This window comes from Furipterus horrens, unplaced genomic scaffold (genome assembly GCF_987537825.1).
Source record: "Furipterus horrens unplaced genomic scaffold, mFurHor1.1.pri manual_scaffold_10, whole genome shotgun sequence".
In the NCBI taxonomy this organism is placed as follows: Eukaryota; Metazoa; Chordata; class Mammalia; order Chiroptera; family Furipteridae; genus Furipterus; species Furipterus horrens.
Window position 1 is genome coordinate 10799946 of NW_028327180.1, and position 12715 is coordinate 10812660.

Below are 12715 nucleotides of genomic sequence, written 5' to 3' on the forward strand. Positions count from 1 at the left end.
AGATACCTTCTGGACAGACCCTGTATCTAATCCTTAATTTAAAAAATTCAAAGACTAATAGAAAAAGAAAAAAAAGACAAGGACTACAAAGAAACAACCCAAGCGTGAACTGAAAGATGGATATGTTATGGGCATCCATCCAAACTCAAGTGTACCCTCCAGAGAGACCAGGGGCAAGGAGAAGACGAAGCCGCCACCCTGAGAGCAGTTCCCTGACTGCCTCCCCACCTCCTCCACTCACGCCTTAAGGAACATCACAGAGAGCTCCAGCCTCTCATTGCCTCTTGAATTCTCCTGCGGGGAATTCACTTCCTGCTGCAATTCACTAAAGTCCCAGTTGTCAACTTTAACCACTTAAAACCATGAAAATCTGCTCGGGAAATGTGTGCTACTTCCCCCACGGGCTGACAAACAGCAGAACCGATGACACACGTGGAAGAGTCATCAGAAGCAGTTTCCGGTGGCGTCCACGCAGGGGGAGAATGAGAACAAGGCCTCCCTATGAGGTCAGGGAAAATGCCAGGAAAGGGAGCCAGAGAACGGGACAGGCGGAGTTTATCTTTTTTTCCTTAAGTGAACTTCCTTTTTTTAACTTTCTATTTTGAGCTAAGTGTTCATTTGCATGCATTTGGAAGAAATGATGCAGAGACCCAGTTGGGCCTTGACCCAACTTCCCCCAGTGGTAACAGCTTGAAAATTTATACCACAAGTCACAGCCAGGATACAGATGAGGATGCAGTCCAGATCCAGAACAGCTCCGTCCCCACGAGGACCCGAGGATCCGTGAGGGAGGCCTCATCCACCTCCCTCCTCCCTTAGCCCCTGGCGACCATTCATCTCTTCTGCTCTTCTGTGAGTTTGTCAGGACAGAATGATAAGTGGAATCATAAGCATACAGTCCTTGGGGACTTACTCCTCTCCAGATTCATCCGGGTGGTATGAACATCCACAGTTCCCTGCTTGCATCGCCAAGCAGCATCCCACTGTGTGAATGTGCCTCTCTTTGTTTGACCTGCTGGAGGGCATCTGGGCTGTTTCCAGGTTTTGGTTATTAACTAATAAAGCTGCTATACACAGATTTCTGTGTACACGCCTTCATTTCTCTGGGGTAAATGCCCAGGAGTGCAATCGCTGATTTACACCTCAGTATTTTCTCTTTAACAACAACAACAAAAAAAAAAACCACTATAGCCCTGGCTGGTGTGGCTCAGTGGACTGAGTGCTGGCCTGCAAACTGGTTGATTCCCAGTCAGGGCACATGCCTAGGTTACAGGCCAGGTCCCTGGTTCAGGGCATGCATGAGGCAACTGATAAACGTATCTCTTGCGCATCAATGTTCCTCTCCCTCTCTCTCTTCCTTCCCCTCTCTCTGAAAATAAATAAATAAAATCTTAAAAAAGAAAAAAGCACTATAAATGGTATTGTGATTTTAATTTCAGTGTCTCTATGTTCGTTGCTGGCATACAGACATTCAATTGATCTTGAATGTTTCTTTTGTGTCCTGTGACGTTGCAAACTCACTGAGTTCTAGGAGGTTTTATATTTTGTTTCTAAATGTGTTTTATACTTAAGAACATAAATCAGATGATGCGTGTGTTTTTGTTGCTTACCCGCCAATGGCTTACCATTGCTCTTGGAATAAAATCCAAACTCTTTAGATGACACCTGGGATCTGGCTCCTGTCGCGTTGGCTCCTTCTGTCCCTCAGAGTCATCAGACGATTTTCCCACCTCAAGGCCATTACCCGCACCGTTCCCTGCCCCCACTCCTCCCGCACTGAGGCTCATTCTCGTCCTTCAGTCTCAGTTCCAATATTGCTCGCTCCCTCATCTATCTGCTCCTTCACCGCACGGACCACATTGTATAATTATCCTATTTTTCATGCGGGCTTATTATCTGTGTCTCCCCCCTCCACTAAAATGCACGCTCCGCGAGGGCACCCTCGTCTGCCTCATTCACGGCTGTGTGCCCAGCACCTAGTACTGTGCCCGGAATATGGTGGGTGCCCTATCTAAGTTTCTGTGGAATGAATGAGCACTCAGAGAGCCTTATACCCTCTGCCTCTAATCAGTTTGGAGCCATGAAACTGAACTTCCCAATGCACATCACCCTGTGGGAAAACAAGTCTCCTAGAGTTTAGAGTCTAAAGTTCATTCTTAAAGGAAAAGGCAAATGCTCAGTGTGCTTAGGTGTCTGTCCCACCTCTAGAATTGATAAAACTGGGGTGAATTTACCATTTACAGAGACAACACATGGTGGCTTCTACCCACAATCTTCTAGGTGTTGCAGAAAAGACCAGATGTTGGCTAAATCCCCATCCAGGGCACATGACATGCAGAGATGTTAAGAAAAATAAATCTCTTTTGAGTTGTACCCAGAAGGCTATGATGTGAATGGAGTTTAGAAAAATGAGCACCAGAAGGAACAAACACTGTATATTCTAGGAGAAAAGAATATCGGTTTCTAAACGGTCAACCCTTCCTTAAGCATGATTATTCATCAGAGTGGAAGAGCAGTCCTTCCGCAGTTAGCAAGCCCAGGCAACTGAGGAAGACTGCCGGTGCTGTTCCCACTCAGGCACCTCCCCTGCCTTCCACTGTGTGCCAGGCCCTGTGACTTCCCCTGGGACCTGAGGCAGGCAGTCTCCTTCCCAAGAAACTGCTAGTAATAGTTACCCGGGGGGAAGGGAGGCCATTCTTCCCTTGTTTGAATGACTTAATGCCTTAAAGTGAGACTGTATTATTGTATTACTTATAATAAAAAGAGAAAATAAATTTACCTTAAAAACGAATCTCTAGTGTATCTCCTCAGCGTGAGGCTCTCCGTCTTCCTGTGTAACAGACACTAGAAAAACTACTTGGCAGGTTTTTATGAATGCACATTTACCATGCAATCGCAATTCCACTCCTAGGCATTCATCCAAGGAAAATCAAGACAGATGTCCACACACAGAAGCACGTGAATGTCTATAGCATTTTATTCTTAAACAGCAAAGCTGGACAAAATCCAAATACCCCACAAAAGAGAAGTAGATAAACAAATTGTAGTATATATGGAAAACTACTGGAAGAAGAAAGAAAGAAAGAAAGAAAGAAAGAAAGAAAGAAAGAAAGAAAGAAAGAAAGAAAGAAAGAAAGAAAGAAAGAAAGAGAAAGAAAGGAAGAAACAGGCTAAAATGGAGTCACTTTTGCTAAGCCATGTCACCAAACCACAGCAACTAATCTAACTGCAGTTTCAGCCTTTCCCGGGAGTGAAATTTTAAACCAGTCAGTCTGGAATTTCCTGGCGGGCACTAGTGAGGTGATCAGTCTGTCAAGACCCCCTGCCTTCCCCTAAGAAGAGGCGTGGTTGCCTGAAATAACCCACTCGTTAACCTTCTTAGTCCCACCCTCTTTCTGCTGATGAAAACCTTCCATTTGGTACAACTCCTCTAACCCCTTCCAGAGGCTCAATGGGAAGCTGCCCAGATTCCTGAATCACTCAATAAACCCAGAGATCTTCACATGCACTTGGTTGAATTCTGTCATTTAACACCATAGGGATAAAGAAGCAAGCCAGTGACTCTCAAACCAGTAGGAGATAATTAACAGATGAATCACGGAAAAGGGGCGAGGAAATGACATTCTGCAGCTCCTCACACATACCTCTGGGATCAAAAAGAGGAAGATTGTTGTCACCAAACACAGAGAAATGGGAACATGTAGCTAGATAACTTTGCAAATAAATTGGAGATAGACCTATAACTAGATTACCCTTACTTAATCACACCCTGAGTTAAGTAGTTAATCATGTTAGATTGTGAACCCGGATTAACCAGTAATGGAGAAATGGGGGAGAAGAAGAGGGGAGGGGGAGCTAATTGCGTTAGGGAGGGGAGCTAATCGTGTTAGTATAAAACCCGTTTTCTTTGTCTACTTTGTGCGCACATTCTCCTGGCTGAGGGTGCACCTGACTCTGCAGACTCGTGAATAAACGCCTCGCTTTGCTGCTCAAGTCCCGTGTCCCGGTTTTTATTGTGAGCATTTCTCACAACACTACCCAGTAATAACATGTAGGGAACTAATGAGACACACAACATGGGTGAATCTCAAAAGCATTAAGCTTATCTCATTTATTAAAAACAAAAAACAAAAAGCTCTAGAACAAACAAATCTGCTCTATCATACAGATGGCAGAAACTCCATTTCTTTAACATGACACTTTACCCTTTCTGTCTGTCCACTCCCTTCCTTAATCATTGAGCCCTTCGGACGACAGATTCTGGTCAGCATCAAACTATCTTAGGAACAAAGTCTCAGGTCAACTGACCACAGAACAGAGTTTCAGTCAAGCTAACAATAACATCTTGTCTTAGCTGTGGTTCAGTCCAAGCCCATGGAAGCATAACGAACTCTGTGGACCACACCCTCACAAAACCAGATAGACCAAGGCCATGCTGACATCAGGCCCTGATACTAATGGGAGACTCAAATGTTGGAAAATGTGAGTTTCAGGAACTGGAGGTATGACCCACCTTGATTCCAAGAAACCACGAGCAGTTCCTCCTCAGGAGAATGGCAGGCAATCAAGACGGTATCAAATCCATCGTGCTCCAGGGTGACGCCTGCCCAGGACACAGATGAAAGGATGCTGAAGCTTTTATCTGGTGAACTTTTTCCCTGAATTCCAAACCCCTTACCTACACTTTTCTTCTCCTTACAAAAAGGGTCAGTTTATAATGGGATTTAGGATAGTCTGTTAGGGTACAAATCCACTGTCTTCTCAGATCACCAACCATCTGAATAAAGCGCCCATAAAGATTCAATCCCTTTCTCTGCTTATTGGATCTGGGAGAGGACAGGCAGCATGAACACTAGCTTTTCTGGTTTCAATACAAAGGTTAACTACTCCTACCTGGGCCCCAACCAATCAGTAGAGCCCACGACCCCAAATCCTTTAGTCGCCATGATTAATGATTTTTCCCATATATAATCTGTACCCGTGTGGACTATCCCAGAGCCAGGTCTTTGAGAACTAGCTTATCTGTGACTCCAGGCTTGGCATATTTCCTTAACTAATAAACCCTTACTTTCTTGGCTGAGAATCCTGTTCTCATTTGATTGGACTTTTATGTACACAGGCAAATAGACCCCTTGAGTCTGGTACCATATCTTGTTTAACCCACTGTTATTTCAGGTTTCTTATCAGGGAAACGTGATTTTTAATTGATAAACTATACATATTGTCATCTTTTTTAAGCTTTGAAGTTTTCAATGTTATTATAAATGTTAAAATAATGAAAAATTTGCTTTATGTACTTCTAAGAAATAAGATATGTATTTTTTTATTCTGAGCTAATTGCCATGTTTAAATTTTAGTCATAAGAAAAAAAAAATTAATCCAGAGACAGAAAGCAGGAAATAATAATTTCATTTGTCATCCCTGGACCTCAACTTCCACAAGTTAAGACCACGAAATGCCTTTGGGTGATGTTGTGACTCAGGAATAAAGAGGAAATCTGATGGTTTCTTTGAGCCCCTGTAGAAACTAGTCTAAATAGGAGATTAAAATTTAACTTTTCCTGGCTACAGAACACTGCAAAAGCTTGATTATCTTTACTGTGTCAAAGAAAACAGGAAAGGTTTTTAAATTTGCTTTTGGAATATTTGTACGTGTGTAAGCCTTTGTCCTCCAAGTAGACCCCGAGAAGTACTTAACTCTCGTAACTGAAACCCCCGCCCCCCGCAGTTGACACCGACATGACTTACTGTTCCGTTGCCTTTATTAGCTTACACTTTACTATTCCAGGACACTCTTACCCCAGCAAATAACTTAATCGGGTGTGACAGGACCTTGCTTGAAAGATCATCAACCCTTTAACAGAAGACATCAGCAATTGTCCTACCAACACTCTTTGGGTTCCTGGTCTCATATTCCTTGCTTGCTGTTTCCAAGAATCCTAAATTACTTAATATCATAATTCCTAATTAATCCCCTCATTGATAGACTGGCCTTAAACCAAACTTCAAAATCGAAGAAAATCAGGCCTTGGCCTTCCCCCTTTGAATACCAATCAAGCTCACTCTCTCGCTCTATTTCTCTCTCTCCCTCTCTTTTTCAACCAAGCTCTCCTGAGGTTATAATTCTCCTGGGCAACAAAGTCAGTTTTATCTTGTCAGTTATATTTCAGAACTGACATTTGATTCACACGAAAGATTTATTAGGGCAAGCCTTGTGGGGGAAACTGAGGAAGGAGTCTGGAAGAGGCTGAGAGCCGCTGTTCTGCAGAGCAGGTCTGAGGCAGGATGAGGGGAAAGAGGGAAGGGAGGAAGGAAGGAGGAAGGGTCCTTAGGTTGGGGGCAGTTCTGAGTTCTGTAAGGGCTTTGGGAGTTCCCGAGCCAAATTCCCTCCGCAGAGTAGTCCCACGTCCCACCTGACCTGACCTACTGTCCCTGGTTTGCTCCTTGTGCACTGGGGGCATTTCCTGGGAAGCAAGGCCCCAGGCCCGAAGCATCGATGGGTGTCAAAGCAAAGCCACCGGGGCGTGGATCAATCATACCTTTGCAGTCACCGTAGGAGATCTCAGGGACACATTCTCCTGGCTCAGGATATCTGATGATCCTCTGAAAAGACATCTGGCAAAGAATATAAAGAATAAAAAAAATTCCAAAGGAATCTAATATAGATTTGTGAATGAATTTCATTATTAACCATAAAAATCTAGTCAAAGCAGTTGGGATTTTTCTGTCTTAAAAATGCTAAAGACCCCTAGCTGTTGCAGCTCAGTGGATTGAGCACCAGCCTGCAAACTGAAAGGTCACTGGTACAAATCCCAGTCAGGGCACACGCCTGGGCTGCAAGACAGGTCCGCAGTTGGGGATGTGTGAGGGGCAAATAATTGATGTTTCTCTCCCTCTCTTTCTTCCTCCCTTCCCCTCTCTCTAAAAATAAATAAAAATAAAAATCTTTTAAAAATGCTAAAGACAGTATCACTTCAGTTGTTAAAAAATGAAGAATCTAGGGATGGAGTCTTCATTACTTCACTTTGTTTGACTATTCGTGAATGGATATATTTCCAGTCTTTGACGGTGCTATGGACTAAATTCTGCCCCGCCCCAAATTCATGTATTGAAGCCCTGACTGCAGTGTGACTATATTTGGAGATTAGGGCTTTTCAGAAGGTAAATAAGGTTAAATGAAATGCAAATGAAAAAAGGGGTTCTATAGAAAGTATTCTCACTGAATGATCTGCTCATAAGTTCCTAACTGGGCAGGTCATGGTGGGTAGTCACTCCCAGACAGAAAACTTTTTAGTAAAAGGTTTATCTTTGTCTTTAAAAAGCCCTGTCCACTGTTTCTGGGCATTTAGATTAACACACCTGCAAAATAAGCCCTAACCACCCTAAAGAGAACACATAATCTTAATTACCTGTCATCCCGTCCCTGCCTCCCTTGCTCCCACCTCCCTGGAATCTTCCTTATGTCCCCTCAACTTCAAATGCATAAAAGACTCTGCAGACGGTTCTTCTCCGGAGCATTTGAGACCTCGCTCCCCAGCAAACGCTGTCAGCTGGTTTCAGTTACACTCAGAAAAAAGTCTCTGCAGGTTTGGATGGTTCTGAAGTCAACAGAGGTTACCAGGTGCTTGTGGAAGAAAAGGGCCACTTATTAACCTGACAAGCTCAGGGGAGGCCTGTGTGGTGACTTTACAAACTTAGAGACCTATAGGAACCAGGTGGGATGGTCTGAAATTAAAACTAACTAAAAGCGGTTCATGGCCGCTAGCCATGTCCTAGGCTGGTATTTTTCCCTAACAAAGGTCAATCTGTACATTAACTAAGCCTGTCTGTTGTCTTTTCGCATCTACTATAATGTGCCTTCGGAATGTCAAATTTCCTTTTTCCAGACCCCTCAGAGCACACCAGGGGAGACCACAAATCCCCTCATCGTTACTGTTGACCATTAACTATCCGGCACCCACCTGTGTAAAACATATGTCTATCATTTTACTTTTTGTTCTATGTCAGAGGTTCCACCCCACCTCCCCGCCCCCACTCCTGTCCCCAGCTTTGCTTTCTCCAGCCTTCCTAACCTACCGCCAACAGATTTCACATATACCCCTCACGTCTTCTGCTTTAATTGTAATGTATAAAATAAGGTGCGAAACTGCCATTTTCGGGAGCATTTCTCAAGCCGGTGAGATTTTGCCTGTCGGCAATGGTGATCAGTTTGGCTCAAATAAACTCACAAAAAATTATCTACACGTTTGAACATTTCTTATGTTGCCATGTCAACAAAGAAAACCACATCCCCAAGATGGCATCACTTGCGCTAAAAGCCCACCACACTGAGCTTTCAAGCCTGACCTAAGTGCAGTTTCAAACTCCCTTAGAAATGTAACCTTGATCAAGCAGTCTGGAATTTTCTGGTCAAACACCAATAAGGCCGTCAAGCGGTCACATGGGCCCTCTCCATCCCCCATGGAAAGAGGAAGCCATCTGCATGATAAAAGCACTTCCCTTTCTCTTCCCTCAAAGAAAAGATGTCTAGGCCCCAAAATAATCCCTTCTTTTCCAACTGCTCCTGTGCTGCCCCTGCTTCCCAGTAAAACCTTCCACAAGGTACAGCTCTTCAGAGCACCCTCCTAATTGCTAGATCAGATGCTGTCCGGCTCGTGAAACCAATTAGATCTTCAAATGTACTCAGCTGGATTTTGTTTTTTAGAGAAAGGGTAGGGCCCTAATCCAGCCGGTGGGTAGCCTTACAAGAGGAGGAAGCGAGGAGGTTTCCCTCCCCTCCAGTTTGCATGTGTTATTTTTATACGACATCACCTCCGGGAGCTGAAGTTAGCCGTTAATAAACACAGGAACTGGGGAAAGGGTTGGGCAGACAGTCGTGCTAAGCAGAAAGCCTGAAGAGTAGAAAAGCTACAGCCTCTACGTTTATTAGCTGCTTCTCTGCAACTTCTATTTTGAGGTTGCCCCAATCTTAAGAGAAAGAAGAAAACCCACCCGGTTCTTGGTCCCACTGTGCTTTCCCAGGCCTCCTGCCTTCCCTCCCCGTGGAGCTCTGCAGCCTGGTCCGCACCAGAGCCCGCCTGCCTGCCACTCTGTACGCTGAGATAAAAACCACCTTCCTTATTTAAAATGTTTTAATGACAGTTGACATACCGTAAGATACTAGCTTTGGGTGTACAACCCTGTGATTAGACCCTTGTGTAACTTACAAAGTGATCACCCTGCTAGATCAAGTACCCAGCTGACACCATTGTAACCCCTACAAGATTACTGACTGTATTCTCTGTGCGATGCTTTACATCCCCGTGACAATTCTGTAACTACCAATTTCAACTTCTAAATCGCTTCATCTTTTCCACCCAGAAGTGTCTTCTAACTGTCAGCTTCAAGGGATTCAGTCACCACCTTGATTTCTTGGGATGTTCGTCACTGTCACACCCTTGTAGAAACCCATTCCGTTACTTCTGAGATGGCCAGCTACTCGCGTTCCTTCTCTGACCGGGTCTCAAGTCTCCTTCCCTCCCACCCATCCGTGAAGGTACTTTGCTCACAGGAATGTCACCCTTTTCTTATCTCACTTGAAAGACCTTGTGGATGATGTCATTGGCTGTTAACCACTGAATTCGCATAAATGTTTGGCCCTGAGCCTGCTATGAACTCTGGGTCCACAGTTTCATTTGCCTGCAGAGAGACTCCGCCTGGGTGTTCCAGGGGCCCGTTGCGATTGTATGTTCCAGTCATGACTCAGTGTCCTCAGAGAGGCATCTCCAATGGGTCTCCTTATTCGGTGCTATTATCCACCTGTCACCAAGCCATGCCTAGACCGTCCTCTCCTCCCCCGCGGCCCCCAAGCCTTCATCTACTTCTCAACCCTGTGCTTTCTGTCTCCTTCATACTTCTGAAACCCGCACTCTTTCCCACCTGCACTGCCCCCAGCCCATTTGTTTGGGAGGCAGGCCTGAGGGACAAAAAGGAATGCGTACCAGCGTCACCTGGACGGATTTGTTGGTACAGAAGCACGTGAGCCCTGTCTTGCCTGCAGGAATCAAACCTGCCACATGCTCTGCTTACGTACACTGTTCCTGTTCTACCCCATCTCCAATCCATCTTCCAGAACCCCTGGGATAAAGTTCACATTTCTCTGAAAACCCTTCCTGTGTTCCTTCTTGCCCACAGCTGCCACCTCATTGGCCCCTCCCTTCTGGCATTCCAGCCTTATCGTGCATGGAGGTACTGCCTGTTCCTGGAACATCCCTGCTTTCTGTCTCATTCTTTTCTACCTGGAAGTCACCTTGTTCAAAACACCTCCCCTGACTTCTCCAGGCAAGTAGACATTTCCCTGTCTGTTTGCACAGTATCTTGTTCATATCATGATTCTCTATTTATTACCAGATACGTATTTGTGTTTATGCAATGCCTCACCCACTGAACTGTGAACATTTTGTTCAATTCATTTTTCAAGTATGTTTTATTGATTATGCTGTTACAGTTGTCCCAATTTTTTTCCCTTGCTCCCCTCCACCCAGTACCCTCATTCTCTCCAGCAGTCCCATCCCCCCCTTAGTTTATATCCATGAGTTGTGCCTGTATGTTCTTTGACTTCACCCTTTCCTATATTATTCTTAACATCCCCTATTTTGTACCTACCAATTATGCTTCTTAATCCCTGCACCTTTCCCCATTTTCTCCCCCTTCTCCCTCCCAGCTGATAACCCTCCAAATCATCCCGATACCTATGATTCTGTTCATGTTCCGGTTGTTTGCTTAGTTTGTTTTTGTTTTTATTTTTTAGAGCCTGTTGTTGATAGTTGTGAGTTTGTTGTCATTTTAATGTTCTTAGTTTTTATCTTCTTTTTCTTAAATAAGTTCCTTTAACATTTCATATAATGGCTTGGTGATGATGAACTCCTTTAGCTTTACTTTGTGTGGGAAGCACTTTATCTGCCCTTCCATTCTAAATGATAGCTTTGTGGGATGAAGTAATCTTGGTTGTAGGTCCTTGCTTTTCATCACTTTGAATACTTCTTGCCAGCTCCTTCTTGCCTGCAAAGTTTCTCTTGAAAAATCAGCTGATAATCTTATAAGAACCCCTTTGTAGGTAACTCTCTTCTTTTCTCTTGCTGTTTTTAAGATTCTCTCTTTATCTTTCACCTTTGGCATTTTAATTATGATGTGTGTTGGTATTGTCCTCTTTGGGTCAAGCTTGTTTGGGACTCTCTGTGCTTCCTGGACTTATATGTCTATTTCCTTCGCCAAATTAGGGAAGTTTTCCTTCACTATTTTTTCACATAACTTCTCAATTTCTTGCTCTTCCTCTTCTTCTTGCACCCCTATGATTTGGATATTGGCACGTTTAAGGTTGTCCCAGAAATTCCTAAGCCTCTTCTCCTTTTTTTCAATTCTTGTTTCTTCATTCTGTACTAGTTGACTATTTATTTCTCCCTACGTTCCAAATCTTTGATTTCAACCCTGGCTTCCTTCCATCCATTGGTTTCAGGTGGATATTCCTTTGTTTCACTTAGCATAGCCTTCACTTCTTCCCTTATGTGTTTGCTTGCTGTACTCAATCATGTCTGTCAAGTCTGTGAGCATCATTATCGATATACCAGTGTTTTGAACTCTACATTTGTAAGGTTGGCTATCTCCTCATCACTTAGTTCTCCCACTGGAACCTTAATCTGCTCCCTCTTTTGGGCCATACTTCTCTGTCTTCTTAACTTGACAGGCTCCTGTGTTTGCCTCTGCGTCTTAGGTAAAACTGTCTCACCTGTTACATTGTAAGGGGCAAAGCCTTAGGTATTTGTCAGTACAGGGTTTCTGTCTCCTTCATAGCACGTAAACCCACGTGTGGTGCTGTATGTGGGGAGGGGTCTGAGAGGGAACAATGCCACTTGCTCAGCACTCACTCCTTTTCCAGGCACCTCTCCCACTTCCATATGGGACTGGTGCCTCTCTAGCTATTGCCCTGGTTGTGGTTCCCAGAGCAGGTGGGTTTGCAGACATTCTAGGGCTGTGGGGGCATCTAAACAAGTGGACTCTGCTGAGAGAATAGCAGTTTCTTCCACCTCCCCAACCCCTACTTGTTTTCACAGTCAGAAGCAATGAGGCTTTATTTTCCCTGGCACTGGGACTGTGAGCTGTGCAGTCTAGTCTGATGCTGAGAGCGCTCCCCAGGTGTCCCTCCTGACATTTATAATGTGTGACTGTGCTTTCTGCTGGCCACAGCCACTCCCTTGCTGCTACCGCCGCCACCACCTCCACCCGCGTCCTCTACACCCCTTCTCCGTCCCTCCTACCTGTCTGGATGAGTATTGCTTCTTTATATCTCTGTTTGTTGGACTTCCATGCAGTTCAATTTTCTTGTAGTTCTGGTTGTTATTAGTTTTGAGGTAGCTGTGTTTCTTCTTATTGTTGTGGAGGGTGGCAAAGGGTGTCTACCTATGCCTCCCTCTTGGCCAAAAACCCTGTTCAGTTCCTTTTTGTGTGGTCTCACACAGAGCCTGGGATGTAATGTGTACTAAACAAATGCCTACTGAATAAATTTTTGAAGTGAATAAGTTTTAATTTATATTTTTCCTGATTGCTTAAAGCACCAGTGTTGAATATATAACAAAAATAATACTACTGTCAGGATAGCATGCTCTTTGAATCCCTTTTAATAATGACAGTTTATATTTGAACAGTACTTTTCATTTTTCAAAGCACTTTTTTCCTCAACA